The sequence below is a fragment of the Mus caroli genome, chromosome 8 (assembly GCF_900094665.2).
Source record: "Mus caroli chromosome 8, CAROLI_EIJ_v1.1, whole genome shotgun sequence".
NCBI classification, from domain to species: domain Eukaryota; kingdom Metazoa; phylum Chordata; class Mammalia; order Rodentia; family Muridae; genus Mus; species Mus caroli.
Window position 1 is genome coordinate 117,914,985 of NC_034577.1, and position 16,179 is coordinate 117,931,163.

A 16,179-nucleotide genomic window follows, 5' to 3' on the forward strand; every position below is an offset into this window, starting at 1 on the left:
GACACCACCAGACTCACTCCTAATGAGCATGCCAACTCTGACAAACTTGAAACACACTCCTATCCCAGCTCCCTTACCCTACTTAATCCCAGCTGCACTATTGTAGGTGCTTGGAGCCTATATAAGGGGCTTAACTGTCAGAAGTAGGCCACTAGGGATGGACTTTTCAAGAGTACAGCCCTGTTCCTGGTCTGGTGTATTCGTACAGCCCAGAGAAACATAAGGAGTTTCAGCCACGAGGGCCTGTCACAAAGAATGCCACCAAATCTTCCCCACTGTAGGAGTTGGAACTCTTGGGAACTGAGAGTTCAGTCAAACCATTCTTCCCATCAGGAAGTCTTTCTGCCTGATATTTTGGTCATGGTGACCCAGAAGCAAATAATATGCAAGAGAAATCAGCCACTGGCTGAAGTCATGGAGGTGTGGAAATCGTGCATTATTGTTCCATTTTTCAAAGTGTGCTTCGTGGGTGCTGTGAGCTCTGTGGCTTCCCTCTCCAGAGCTTGATATGAGAGAGAGAGAGAGAGAGAGAGAGAGAGAGAGAGAGAGAGAGAAGCAATGTGTGGCAGGCAGATCAAAGCGAGTAGAATTAAATAGTGGCCACAGACAGAGGGCAAAGGAGGGACTGTGGCTGGCCGTGATGGATGGTGATGGCCCTGTACCATCAAACAGCCCTCGTCTTCATCAAAGTCAGCTGTGCCTGCTTCTAGCGACCATCACTGTAGGTGGATTGCTAACTGGTTCCTCACAGGTGGGCTGGAGAGGGTCATAGGAACCTCACCTGAGACTCCAGTCACTCCTCGAATGCACTTGTACACACCGGGGATGTTTGAGTTCTGCTATGGTTATAATAGGAAGAATCTGGGACCCAAGATCGGATCAACTTGAAAAACAAAAACGAACATGAGTGTTTTGTTTTCAAGGGGCTGAGACACATTTACCAAGTAGTATCTTTGGGGTCTAGGATGATCCACCACGGTCCAGAGATAGCAGGGAATGAACAGTCCAAAGGACCCTTCTTCTAATCCTTTGGCTCCCGCTAAGTATCCTGTCAGTATTCTCAGGTCCCCAAGAATGAGAACAGTAGGGAATACTCAGCTGGCCATTCTTTAATAAAGCAAAATAAACTCTCCTGTGAGTGGTTTTGAAACAGCTCTCTGGGGAGCCATTCCCTGCCTTAGACATGCTCCCATGAGACCCAAGCCACCGAGAGGAGACTTAAATTACCACCCTAAAGTAAGTGTGATCTTCAATCACACTGTTACCAGCAGGACACAAGAGGCTGTCACAATGAACCCATGGTTTGGTGGGATAAACGCACTGTGCTATCTCCAGCTCCACCTTGGCCTTTAGGTGATGGCAAATGGACCTTGGCCTTTGGGTGGCTTGGCTTTTGTTTTTTTTTGTTTTGTTTTGTTTTGTTTTGTTTTTGCTCAGTTTTACCTTGTGTTGTCTACAGTGGAGTGCAGCCTGTGCCTGCACTGTCATGTGTGCATGGGAGGACAGCCTCCCATCATTCAATCCTAATAACCAGTCATGCTGCCTCCTTGCCCCATCTCTAACAGATGCTACAGTGGACCAACTTCACTCCTCAGCGAGTGCTGGGCCATGGGGGAGCATGTTATGGTTTGAATATATAATGTCTGCCCCAGATTCAGGGTTTGGATGCCTGCTCTCCAGCTTGTATTTAGGGAGGCTCTGGAAACTTAGGGGGTGAGGCTCAGCTAGAGGAATTAGGTTACTGGGTGTGGGTAGTCCGTAGTCCGTAGTCTGTCTGTCTCTGTCCCTCTCACTCTCATTCCTGGACAGTCATGAACAGCTCTTCTCTGCCACATGCTCCTATTGCTTTGATGTTTTGTTCGAGTCCATCACGGGATCAATAGACCAGGAACCATGACTCTTCTGAAACAATGAGCACAATCAATCAACCAATCAACCAACCAATCAATCAATCAATCAATCCTTCCTTCCTTCCTTAAGTTTTCCTATCAGATATATTGATCACAGGAACGAGAAATGCGACAAAATACAGAATGAGGGAGTGAAGAGAACACAAGGCCTCTCTGTCCTGTTACCCAAGTCGTAGGTGTGACAAGGACTACAGGTGGCCTGACACAGCCTATCCACTGCTCTCCACAGTAGCAGTGTGTTCATCTAGGCACACAGCCAAGCAAATGGAGATGACACTCTCATCCTCCTTCTGGGTGAGTGTCATCCTTCAAAGCCATGTGGAAGGTTCTAGGCAGTAGAGATGCATCCAGGCAGTTCCATGACTCCATATTCCTTATGTTGCCTGAACTATGGGTGCTACCATCTTGGGCACCCATAGGAAGAGATCCATCCTATGGAGGGTGGAACAATATTTTTGGAGAAGACTGAAGCTCTGGAAGACTGAATCATTCCCTTCTGGGCTCTATGAGGGACATACACTCCCATGCTTATATTTTTACTATGTTAAGGTGTCTTACCTTGGACATGACCTGTTACCCTAATTACAATAGCTCTGACCAAAGACAGAGTTACCTTGAAGATGGCTTGATTCAAGCAGCTCTAAGTCACCAGAGTTCATCTACACAGACGTCAAGGACAAAGCCTGTAAGCCTATGTCATCATGGCGGCCAAATGGTTCTCTGGGAAGGCAAGATGTTCATTTACCCCTTGTCTGTAGCTCTGTCCTGAGGGGGAGGCACTGAGAAACACCCTAGAGATGTATCTACAGATGGGCTCCCTATGTACTGCACTGCCCTCACAATGAGCGGCCTCATCCTCATGGCCAAAGACGGTGATGCCCACAGCTCAGGCAGAGGAAATGGGAAGGAAAAAGAGGAAACTTGAAATGTAGCCACGGGCCCTTCATGCATCCTCACCACCTTGAGCCTTCTCACACGAGCTCATCCTTCAGGGGAACCCCAGACCCACAGGAAGGAGCAGGGCAGGCAGAGGCAGAGGTGAGGGAGTGGATCTGGGGGAGAAACAGCCTGGTACACATCCATGTGTGTGCCAACCTGTTCCCAAAGGGAAGCTCACAAGTACACCTGTCTATCAGACTTTCTCTCATAGGAAGGCAGACATGTTTACAGAGTACACAACTCACTAAGACCCACAGGAGAGAAGTGCAGGAGGCAGGGAAGGTGGAAGTGAAGCCGATGGCAGGAAAGGCTCTCCAGGGCTCACCCGCTGTGACTATCTGCCTCCTCACCTCCTGGTTGTAGGCAGGAGCTGGACCCAGAGACCCCTCTCCAGATCACCTCCCTCAGCTTCTCCAAGTACAGGGCTCCTGTGTGGCGGGGGCTGCCAGTGCCGCCCCCCTGATGAGAGAGGGACAGACACTGCCACTGTGCGCCCGTGGGCATCACTCTGCCCTTTTATGCTCACCCAATGGCTGGTCTGCTGACCTGCAGATGCTCCAGTCTTGCACATGAATGTAGCCCTAACTTTACATAGCCTTCTTCACCAGAAACCTTTAAAGTGTAAGGGCCCAAGTTAACACTGTGCTCTGTGTGCTCCCAGCACAGATCTTCTGCCGATAACCCACGAGCCCATCACATCACAACCACTACCCCTTACTGCTTTAGGTCCAAGAATATTCTATCTCTCCTTCACGATACTAACAACTCTTGAAATCCATGCTGGGAAATTTCGAGACAGGATATAGATCATTGTAGATTTAAAAATAAACTAAAGAAACTGATAAGATAAGCATAAAAGGTGACCTTGGGACATCTGACCAAGGGCCTACTAGATGCTGTTCCTGAAGCCTGTCAGGCTCCTATGGTGTTCCCACCTAGCCTCGCCCTATCCAGTCAAAATTGTAAGTCACATCCACACCGAAGAGAGGAAGGACAACTTCACTTATACATCACAACGGATTAGACACGCGTATGCCCTTTGCTATTCTTGCGACATCTCTGAGATATACCTTTTTTTTTCCAAAAAGAGAAATTAAAGAAGGCAGCAAGTGTGTCTCAGTTGTTCGAGGGGTTGGCTAGCACGCACAACGCTCTGGCTTCGATCTCCTCACTTTATAAACCTGAAGCAAGACATTCTCAGCACCGGGGAGTAAAGTCAGAGTCATCAGCAATTCAAGGACACTCTAGGCTGCACAAGACACTGTCTCAAGAAAGATACAAGGGAGAAAAGGAAAAGCAAAAGAATTTGGAAGAAGGTGAGGCGGTGCAGCTCGGGGTGGTGTGGACTCCTGTGGGCCCTCAAGAAAGTGAATCACTGTAGGGAAGTGGCCAGGGTTGGTTATCCCCAAAGTGGGGGGACAGAGCCCTATAGGTTCCTCAGACTGAGGTGACAAGCAGCTTGATGATTTGGCCTCTTGTCTACAGAGCAGTCACTTCCCCCACGAAAAACCCCAGTGCCTTCCAGGAACCGCACAGAACGTTCGTTCCTACTTCCCTTTGCCACAAACATTCTGCAGCCCCTGCTTATCTGATTGGATCCACAGGTTCATTTGCAGGCAAATGGGATCCCATTTATGGTGACTTGACCTTTCCTGCTCTAGATGGGTTAACCCTGGCTTTAACCTGCAGCAACGAGATCCTAGGTGGAGACCTGGAGCAGAGGAAGACCCAGGCTCCTTGCTTCTGTATGCAACCCTAAAAATGGGTACGAGAAGCCTAAAGGACCATCGAGCAATCGGGATACTCAGTGTGGCCTTGAGGGAAGGGCTTTTTGGCCCCAGAGACTTCACTCCTCCCCCCATTTTAATATTTGTTGAATTGACAATACTAGCTGTATATATTAATGAGACATAACATGTTGCCATACCTGTATACATGGTGTAAAAATTACACCAGGGCAATTGGCCTACGTATCACATAAAACACTTACCATTTCTGTGTACAAGAACCCTTGAAAACCTTCCCCTTTCTAAGCTACAATGTATCTCCTTTCTAAGCTACAATGTATCTCCTTTCTAAAACAATGTATCTCCTGGTGCATTGTTTTTAACCATAGTGACTATGAAACATCAGAAGTGATTTCTCCCACCTATTCCCTAGCCTGGTTAACTACCCTCTCCTTCCCCCAGCCCATAATAACAACCATTCTCCTCTCTGTTTCCTTGAGACCAACTCGCCAATGTCCACTTGTGAAAGTGTGTGGTATTCCTGACCCTTTCCCTTTTAGACCTGATGGATAACATGCTGTTCTACTAAGAAAGCTACAGCAATACCTCTGAAGCTAGGAAGCTTGAACAACACGCTGAGGAACACATATCATCTGAGACTAGAAGGCCAGGAGCACACTCCTGGCCCATGCTATTCCTTGAAAGGCCTCTCTGTGGCTTCCAGAGGAGCACCTGCTCATTGTGTCCTTGTTGGGTGAGGATCCGTGTGTGCTGGAGGTGGCTCCTGTCCTAGGAGCCCTGCACCGACACCCAAGGACCCTGAGGGCCTGGCCCAGGCTCCCCACCCTCTCGTGTGAATGCCATTCAGGTTTTTTTGTTCATTGTTGCCTGCCGGACAACCGGGAGTGTTTTCTTTGGAAAGCCCAGCAATCCTGCATGCTGCCCTTCCTCTGTCCCGAACAAGTGTTGTTTAATGGGCAGCCGAGATTGTTTTGGAGATAGGCGTCTTTTCGAAAGAGGAGGAGGCTGTGTGCCTTGGTTACTTTGGCCACCTTCCTTTGTTTTTTTCTGGAAACTCCTCCTCCCCATGTGTGAAGACCGTAGGTGTCAGGGACCTGAAAAACAAACACTCATTCAGTGTGCAAGAACCGGGCCCTGGGAAGCCCTGTAAGGCCTCACATCAGGGTCCTGAGGAGGCCCAGAGAGGGAGAGGGGAAGGCAGCAGAGCCTGGGAAAGTCACACCCTACAGTGTGAACTGAGTTTGCTGACTGTTTTGGGGACCTGCAGACAGGGGCCTGTGAATTCCAAACACAGTACACAGGCCTTTGGCTTTCTCTCAGGCCCCTTCCTTCCTGTCCCTCAGCCTGACCCTCCCCTTCTGGCAGGCCCTTCCTGTTTCGGGGAAGTTCAGCTTGTGGTGGAAGAATGGCCATTGTTCCTCCCTCCTCCTGGTCCCCCGCTCACATCCGGTCCCTGGTCTCTAAGTTCCCCTTCAGAACAGCCCAGACTTTCCTTCTCAAGAAACCTGTGAGACGAGGGCATTTCCTCCCTGGCTACCCCGGTTCCCACCCTCTGTTTCCAGTAGCCTTCAGGCCTGCCGGACCATCAGGCTCCCTGCTTTTCTGTGACCCACAGCCCACACTTGTGACTTAACAGCTCAGTACCTCTTTCCTCACATTCTACCTGTCCCAAGACATATTTACCCTAAGACCTCATGTGAAAAGGCAAAGGGCGAGTTCTGTCACCCATGCCCTCACCCTTTCGGGCAGGCATCAATCACCCGGTTGACAGGTGGCAGATGCCTCATCTGCAGGCTGGTGGCTCTCTACCATGACATCATGGCCAAGTGAGCTCCGGGGCCTTTCCTACTGGGTGCCTTCTCTGTCTGCTACTTGATTCCCACTGCTCTTGTCTGGGAGAACCCTTTCTTTTGTCTCCTTACACTAGGGACAGACCCAGGTTCTCCCATCCTACTGCATGATGAATTCTTGGTCCTCTCCATCTTTGTTGCTCAGCCTTCACCCTACTTTCTATGACTGACCATGCACACACAGCTCACAAAAAGCCAGGGTCCTCTCCAGTGTGTTCAAAGCTACCCTCATCCCAGGAGATACCGCTGACCCTTCCCCATTCCTCAGTGTATTCAGAAATAGTCCCTGAGCGGCTCATTTAGGAGACATTCACCCATGGATTTGTGTGAGCCCCTTTACATGTTGGAGCCTGGTTGACACCATCAACCCAAGACAGGATGACCTTGGCAGAGCAAAGAGACAAGGCAGGAGTCATAGTGGGTATTCTGAAACTGTCCCCTTTAACCTCTAGAGACAAGATGTGTCTGTGGCAGGTTAGTGACTCCCCTCTGCTATTAAGGTACACACATATGTCACCTCTGCACCCACAGAGGTCAGGATGGGTCCCTGAGGTCTACATTCAGCATTATTCCCCGTCCTGTGGATGCTGAACTAATCTAAGATAACACAAATCAAGGATTATAGCAGACTCTGCTACACCATTAAACTTCACCAATACACACACAGACACGCAGACACACACACACACACACACACACACACAGAGAGAGAGAGAGAGAAAGAGAGAGAGAGAGAGAGAGAGAGAGAGAGAGATCAACTTTCCCTCTGGCCCAAGGTCTAACCAAATCATTATCTCTTCAGGCTGCAGTGAAGATTAAGTCAAAAGCCATGTTGACTGTACATGCAGTAGCTGGCAGGTGCTCACGGGGAGCAGCCTGGCTGATCCTCGTCATTTGTCCTCCATGTCATGACAGTCCACACCAACGTGAGGGCTAAACACAGCCACTCTAAAGTCCCAAAGTGTCCCATGGCTATTATTAGGCTGTGACAGGCAGCAGAGCCAGGAGAAGTGACCTGGCTCAGAGGACCTCAACCTCTGAACGAATGTCGTCATCTCCCTGAGTTCCTGAATCCATTGCCACTAGGTTGGGACATTCTCTTCAAGGGCCAGCTCCAAAGCTGGGTTGTAGAAAGTTGTGAAATTGCTGAGGTTCACTGGCAAAGGATGACTTTCATCTTTTACACATTGACCCTCATGTTCCTGGAAGCTAAACGGGATGAACGTTATGTTCTTCCCACCAACACCCCTCCCCTTCTGTCCTCTGTCCTTCAACCAAACTGTGTGTGTGTGTGTGTGGCACCTGCAGTTCCCAGGAGACCTGGCCAGAACCCCAATTGGCTCACATGCCCCTAGAGCATGAACACAGACAGCTCCAGGGCTTTGTCCTTTTAAATTCTCACATCTGACCATTCCCTGTTAGATCCATAGAAGCCAGAGTATAGGGACCAAGTTGCAGGTCATAAAACGCATTGGCTGGACTACTCATTCCTCAGGGACAAAGGAACCAGTACCCTCTCAGAGGCCATGGTCCAAGGCAGGGAGAGAATGGGGAACTATCCTTCCGTTACCTTTAGGAGATGGTGATGAGCAGCTAGAGACACTTGTGTTTAGGTCATAGGCAAAGTGGTCTGGGTACATACAAATTTGCACCAGATGTAGTTCACAGGACTGTGGTGGGCTGCCAATAACAGCCCGAAGTTGGTACTTGGCAACCAAGTGGGTAGACGAGGGGAAGTCTGGGGAGCAACCCTGTAATGATGGCCGCTTGCACTATTGTGGCTGGTGGCTTCCTCAGTAAAAATTGTTTGAGCAAATGGAGCTGCACTTTCTCCAAAATGGTCCCACATTGTCCCCTCTAATCATTCCCCTTTAGCTTGGGACCTTTATTAGCTTAGCTTTCTGTCCCCAAATGAGAAACTATCCTGATTTTCTTTCTTTCTTATTTATTTATTTATTTATTTTTGGCTCTGTTATCCCTATCCCCATTTGCCAAGCCTCTGACGATAAACTTCATCAAAACAGTACGCATGTATTACAACCTCTGTCCTAGAAAAAAGACATTCACTAGGGCCTATGTGTGTTTGCAGAATGGTTTCCAAATTTGACCTGTGTCCCCAGAGCTGAGATCACCAGAGAGAGCTGTTACTACATCTCTGTCTTCCCCCAGGCAACGCACAGAGGCCAGAATGGCATGTGCTGAGAGCACTCCTTTTTCCCTTGGGATCAATGGTCCCCAAAAGTGTGTGGTGGTTGGACACCAGAAATACAGTGTCCGTGTGTGTTACTGATTGAGAAAGAATAAGAAGCTGGGGAGGGTCACTGCTGAGATCTGCCCCTAGTCCCTGTCCACAAAACCCTTTCCCTGTTGGAAGGCATTCCTCTGTCCAGAGACTGGTTCTGTAACTTTGTTGCAGTCAATCTCCAAGGCAGGAAGGACTCCTTTAGTGTGCTCTTTGTTTTCCTGCCGTACCTGTACCATTTACCAGCCTAAGGTGACTTACCAGGCCTTATTCAATTTTCTAGTCTACCTTCGTATGAGTCGATTTTCTATTGTTATAACAAAAATACCGATGCCAGGGTACTTTATTTTTTTAAAAAAAAATGTTTATTTCACACAATGTTGTTCAAGAGCATAGTGTCAGCTCTGGAAAATGCTCCTTGAGCATGCCAAATCACAGAAGATGACATCAAGGGAAAATCACATGGAAAGACAGAAAGAAATGGGGGAGAGACCAGTGTTTCTCCTTTATTAAAAATCATCTCTCAAGAACCAGGAAGGTTATCAGGAGAACTACACTAATCGCTCTCTCAGGCAAGACCACCGCTGACCATTCATCTCCCATTAGGTCAGGTCTGCAGGCTTGGGCAGTGAGTAAGTAGTCTAGGGTATGGGACGGTATTGGAAGAGTTGTTGAGTCAGGCAGGGACTGGGTGAAGTGATTAGTCTCCATTGAAGAGCAAACTTCTAAAGCATGAACTTGTGTGGGCATACTCTGGCCATCATCCAACCCAAACACCCACCATTGTTGGCTTCTCTGTCCACTCTCAACAAACCACCAGAATGTTCACATTCTCTTTATTCCCTAGCGGGCAACCCTCAAGGGCTCATCACCCCAGACTCAGACTCAAGACTCAGACTCAGACTCAACCTCTTCCTCTCCTCCTTCTCCTCCTCCTTTTTCTTCTCCTCCTTCTCCTCCTCCTTCTTCCCCTCCTTCCCCCTTCTCCTCCTCCTTCTCCTTCGTTTCCTCCTCCTCCTTCTCCTCCTCCTTCTCCTCCTCCTTCTCCTCCTCCTTCCCCTCCTTCTCCTCCTCCTCCTTCTCCTCCTCCTTCTTCTCCTCTTCCTTCTCCTCCTCCTTCCCCTCCTTCTCCTTCTCCTTCTCCTCCTCCTCCTTCTCCTTCTTCTCCTCCTTCTCCTCCTCCTTCTTTTCCTCCTTCTCCTCCTCCTTCCCCTCCTTCTCCTCCTCCTTCTCCTTCTCCTCCTCCTCCTTCTCCTTCTCCTCCTCCTTCCCCTCCTTCTCCTCCTCCTTCTTCATCTCCTCTTCCTCCTTCTCCTCTTCCTCCTTCTTCTCCTCCTCCTCCTCCTTCTTCTCCTCCTCCTCTTCCTCCTTCTTCTCCTTCTCCTCCTCCTTCTTCTCCTTCTTCTCCTCCTTCTTCATCTCCTCTTCCTTCTTCTTCTTCTTATCCTTCTCCTCCTCCTTCTCCTTCTTCATCCTCATCACCATCATCCTCTCTCCTCTTCCCTGGGCCCACCTTGCTGTGTGTCAGAGTTGGGAGAGATGCTGGCATCCTCTGAGCCCTCCTGATCCACAGGCAGCTCAGGTTGAAAGATGCTCACAGCTAGAAGATCACTTGGCACCTGCTAGTGAAGCTCACTGTGAGTCACACCAGGTCTGGGCAACCAAAATGACCAAGAATGCATTCCTGCCCTGCAGCAGCTCAGGAAAAATGTAGGCAGTGAAAAAAATGGGCCAAATCCATCCGGTCAGCATCTGTTTTTGTACACAAAGTTTCAATGGAATACAGCCATGCCATTCACCCGTGGCTATGTAACCACACAGAGAACACACTGAACAGTTGGGACCAGACATATGATCTGCAAATCAGAAAACATTTACTACATAGTTTTATGCAAAAACCATCTGCCTGCTTCAATGTGATTACGGAACACCAAAAGACGGACCCTTGTCCTATGTCCCAGGTATTGCCGCACATGCTTCTCAGCAGACAAACTCTCTCAGGCCCAGATGTGCTTGGAGCCAGGTTCTCTGGAGGATAAACACAAGAGGAAGACAGCAGAGCTGGGGGCAGGAGGTGGGGGACCAGGGAACTCAGTCAGTGGAGAGTTTGCTTAGCATGCTAGAAGCTGGGTTCTGTCCCCGTTACTGCATAAACCAGAAACGGTGGCCCATGCTTCTAATGGCTATACTCAGGAGGAAGATTGAAAGCAGAACATTGAAAATTTAAGGCTATCCTTGGCTACATAGTAAAGGTAACCTGGGCAACCTGAGACTCTGTCTCAAAAGAACCACAATAAAATAATAAATAAATAAATAAATAAATAAATAAGGAACGAAGCTGGTGCATGGTATCTGCATCATGCCCACACTGGGCTCATCTATTGCTGCTTTGCCTTGAATTAAAATTTTTACCAGTATAGCATCACCTTCCCAGAGACAGCGAAAGCATCCTGTGTTGACAATAGTCAGCAACTGTGTCAGATGACATCAAAGGCCTTTTATTCTTCTACTCCAGGCACTGAATGACCACCATAGAAACTGAAATTTGAGGGGAAAAGCTTTGATAAGATAGCCCTGCACCATTTCTCAACTGTGCAGAACACACACTCATACCTTCCAAAGGTACCAGAACTGTGTCTGGTGACTACCTCATTCCCTCTCAAGTCCCTGACATATCCTGTCTGCCCCACTCTAAAAGGAAAACAATTGCTCCCAGAGGATTCCATGGCATATTGAGCCCAAACCCCCTCGGCCTCACTACTGGCTTTCATTGTTCACACAAGGGATGTGACTGGTCTCTTGGCAGAGATGGGGGATGCAGGGACGGGAAAGAGGCCCTCAAATGCCCAGGCCCTTTCTGCTCTTGCTCTGTGAGGGGGGTTTTGGTTTCCACTGTATTTCTTATGTTCACAAAAGTACCTTAAAAGCCAAACCTATATCGAGAAGTCACCACCAGTATCACAGGAGCAGGGCTGTACCTGTTTGTGCTTGACCCCTGAATGATGCTTCTGTGTTGTCCTGGTGTGCTTCTCCTGAACCACTGCTCTGGGCCTCTCTACTCCAGAAAGTACACCTGCTTGCAGCTTCTCCTGACCAGGGCTGCTCTGTACAGATACAGATACACACCACAGCTTGACCCTTCTGCTGTCTCCAGATGTGCTAGGGCTAGCTGTCCACTGGATGTCACCCCCAAAGTTCCACCCAAGCTGCTCAACAGTACCACCACCACCCCAGGGCTCCCATGTCTGTTGCAGCAATATGGCTAGCTTCTGTCCAACTGACTCAAGGCCTCAATGATCCTGAGGTGTCTGAGGGCCTATCTGTTCACCTTCAGAATGTCTCTTCCCACAAAAGGGGTTATACATCGCTGGTGGGAATGTGAAATCCAGCCACCATGAAAGTTAGTGTGATGGTTTCTCAAAAAAAAAACAAGAAATAGGCCAATAGGCATAATTTTTTTCCAGCCTACTTTAATAAACATTCAACCTCCTCTCTAAGCCACCACCCACCAAAATTGGTGGAAGATAAAAGTTATTAGGACACGGTGTGGAAGTAGACCTGTTTACAAATAGTTCTTTGGGGACAAGTCCAATTTTCATTGTCAGGATATCAGCAGTTCAGTTCAGTAGCAAACACCAAACAGGAATCAGCAGCTGCAGTCCAGTCCATTTGGCAGTCACCAATGTGAACCAGCAAGGGCAGTTCAATCCAGAAGAAACCACAAGGCTCACCAATCAGCTTGAGGAAGCAGCAGGAACCTCACGGAGAAGTTCTTTGGTAAATTTCTCTCTATGGTCTCACCACAGGCGGAGCTCAGCAATGCAATGTAATGTGAACCAATACATACATGCACGTCCGTCAGTGAAGAATAGCCAGGTGGAGCAAAGTGAACCGATGCTCAAGCTCCCACTGTCTGTGGGGTCACATTTATATTCCTTCTAAGCATCATGCATCTTTCACATGTCTGCTTTAGCAAAACTTCCTTTCGCCTGTGTTCCCCAGCAAAACATCGTTTGATATAGCTGACTTTACAAAGAAATAAGAAATTTCCACTTCTTAGGTCCACCGTATGGCCAGCTATGCCACTCCTAAGGATTTACTCAAGAGTTTTCCAAGTTAATATGTCACAGAGACACACCCACACATCCATGTTTGCTACAGCATACTTCACAATGGCTAAGCCAAGGAGCCTACCTAGATAGCTGACAACAGAGGGATGAATAAGAAAAAAATGTCATGTATCCACTGGGAATCTTTATCAGCCATAAAGAACAGCAACATTGTATCATTTGTAGGGAAATTTATGCAACTGAGAGACAACTCATAGGTGGTTCCTGCATCTCATTTAACCACATATCGAATCATGTATGTACATAGTAAATGAAAGCAGATATGAAATTGTCTAGGGAAACAGAGGGTACTAATACAGGAGGAGGTAGTGAAGGAAGAATGGGGGGAACAGAATATGTCCAACATATTGTATATACCTGTAAGAAATCTTTAAATAATTAAATAGGAGAATGGAGAGATGGCTTAGTGGTTAAGACCACTGGATGCTCTTGCAGAGGACCCAGGTTCAGTTCCAGTCACCTACATGGTAGCTCACATCCATCTGTAACTCCAGCTCAAGGGGATCTGTCGTCATCTTCTGGCCTATGTGGGCATTGCATGCATGCGGTGCACAGACATAAATTCAGGCAAAACACTCATAAGTAAATTAACACTGTAATAAAGAAACAGATCATGCCTTCTTGTTCAGAGTTCTTCTTCCCCATGCCCACTTCTATCCCCGTGACAGGCTCTGTCGAAACATCTGTCCCTGTCCTCATGTGTCTCACTGGCCCTCATCTTCCTTCTGGAAGGTTGCTCCCACCTTAGTGAGCCCATTACCACCTCTGGCCTTCCAGGACTCTCAGCCTTCCCAACCACCCTTAAGCCCTCCTTTTTGCCACATTCCAAGGGAAAGCCTGGACACCCTCAGACTCCCTCACCACTGTAAACATGTCTCTCACACCTCTGTGCTCCCAGGACTTTGCTACAATTGGCTGAGACTCTCTTCTCTTTCATGAATAAGGATGGGGGAACTGAAACCATGGGACACTGGTGAGGCTCAGTCTTTAATACTAGCATCCTCAGGTGCTAGGCTAGGGCTCTCCACAGACCTTTGAGTTCCTTCCCAGTGCCTTGCCAACTGGATGGTGGTTCATGTTCTCATGATGACTCTCCAGCCCTGTCTCATAGTGCATGAGGCTACAGAGACTCCAGGTCAGAGTCTGGAAGCCATTCTTACCTAGTTCCTCCACATATGGTTTCATGTAAAGGGGCCAAAAGTCAGGATGCCGACTCATAGTTGTTCCAACTCCCACTGAGAGGAAGGAGATAACCCAGTCATAACAGGTTCCTGGGTTTGAGGTGTAGGATCTCAAAGCTCGCCGCCACCAGTCCATTCTGTTCCTCTAAGCAGGACTTCCTCCTCTGTGGTCCTCTGCTCCTGGGTTTATGGCAACAGAGCTAAGGTTGCAGCACCCTAGCCTTCCTTGAGGTGGCTTTCACACCATCATGGAGTGAGACCCTGGGCAGAAAGATGGGAGGAGGAAACAGGAGAAATCTGAACGCTTGCAGGCCAGCTAGCTTGGCATGTGCAGTGCCAAATAAGAGACCCTGTTTCAAACACTGACACACAAAGTTGTCTAATAACCTGTGCAAGTTTTCTAATAACCATGTGGTGTGCAGCCCACCCACATACACCATACGTACACATGAAGAGATAGAGACAGACAGAGACAGAGACAGAGAGACACAGAGAGAGGAGGAGGAACCCCCTTTCCTCGTTCACTCATCTAGAATGTTCCTAACTGAGTAAGACAAGCAAGGAGGAACCTCCCTGCAGGGACTGAAGGCCACCTGACAGCCACTTACCCTTTCTAAAGCTGCTGAGAGATGACTCCCATCCATCAAAGAGAGAGATGTGTGAGAAAGGAAGAGATTTGACTAGTGGTTGTGATTGTTACTCTAGGAGCCTGGGTCTTTCTGTTTCTGTTGGAGAGAACGGCCGTCTGCTTTCCTCACCACTGTATCCCTAACCCTCATTGATGGAAATGTCATGTTTCCAAGAAACAGAGTGGAGATGTGTTTCCACGGGCTTATGTGAACCCCAGTGAGAGGACGGGGGTGTGCTGACTGACCCAGGGAACTCTAATGGGAAGGGAGGCCTGTGTTAGCCCTTCCCATTCACCCTTTCCCTCTTGCCTTTCACCCTGCAGTCAGGAGCCTCTGGGCCCAGGAGGCTGTGAGGTCTGCAGAGAGTGAATCTGACTTCCAGAAAGTGAAGACAGGAATAGAAGCCATCCTCCAGAGTAGGACTGATCAACCTGAGTTTGTTCCTTGGCGCTCACTTGGTGAAAGAAAAAAATCAGCTCCTACACATTGTCCCCTGACCTCCATACGTGTGTCGTGGCATGCATGCCTGCCCTGTTCCCTACATACATGACATATATACTAAATAAATACATTTAATTTTTAGAAAATAAACAAAGTAAACAATGATCGAGGGAGACACCTCTGACCATCAAGGTTTTTATGTAGGTGCTGGGTGTCCTCTCCCTACCCACAAGGCTAAAGTTCTAATTATCAGTCCCATCCCAGACTGGAGGATGGCTTCTATTCCTGTCTTCACTTTCTGGACATTAGGTTGCAGGGTGAGAGACAGGGGTGGGGGATGGAGGGTTGGGAGTGGGAGGGATAGTAGGGGGTAGTGGGGGGTTGGAAAGTGGGAGCTCACTGAGAAGCTGGCTCTGGAAGCAGAATGAACACACACACACACTTCAGACTCAGTACATTTGTCTCAGTGTCCTCCAAGGTAGAACTGGTCCCTAATTCTGTGAAAAAAGAGGTGAACAAAGCAGCAAAGAGTGAAAACATTGTATCCTTGAGAACAACCAGAAGGAAGCCGCTTTCAGCAGAGGTAACTAGTGTTTATCCCACAGTATAAAAATACCCACAGTGGGAAAGAGAAGTCTGAAGTTCTACCATGAAGAGAAAGCACATTCAGGAATCCAGATGTGAGCCTCAACCTCTCTAGTTTCTGTTGGATATTTTGAGCCCCAGATCAGATTATGTTTTCTTGTTGATTTGTCTCCCCGACCGTTAATTGAAGTTGGGTGTGGCAGCCCAAGCTTTTAATCAGCACTTGTGAGGCAGAGACAAAAGGAACTTTCTGAGTTTCATGGCCAGCCTGGTCTATGTATTGAGTTCCAGAAAAGGCAGAGATACAAAATAGAGAAGCCTGTCTCAAAATAAAACAAAGCTAGGCAGTAGTGGTGCACACCTTTAATCCCAGCACTTGGGAGGCAGAGGCAGGCAGATCTTTGTAAGTTTGAGGCCATCCTGATCTACAGAGTGAATTCCAGAATAGCCAGGGCTAGAAAAAGAAGAAGAAGAAGAAGAAGAAGAAGAAGAAGAAGAAGAAGAAGAAGAAGAAGAAGAAGAAG

The 16,179-nt window shown here is 48.2% G+C and overlaps 1 long non-coding RNA gene across 2 annotated transcripts in view; it reads right to left on the reverse strand.

The window, feature by feature from the left end:
* Positions 1-13,252: 13,252 nt before the first annotated feature.
* The window catches only part of LOC110300474, a 63,537-nt gene continuing 60,610 nt past the window's right edge, over positions 13,253-16,179 (reverse strand). For both annotated transcript variants that reach the window (XR_003837431.1, XR_003837432.1), the window contains one exon: positions 13,253-14,261. This is a non-coding gene — a long non-coding RNA (uncharacterized LOC110300474). The remainder of the gene's footprint in view (positions 14,262-16,179) is intronic.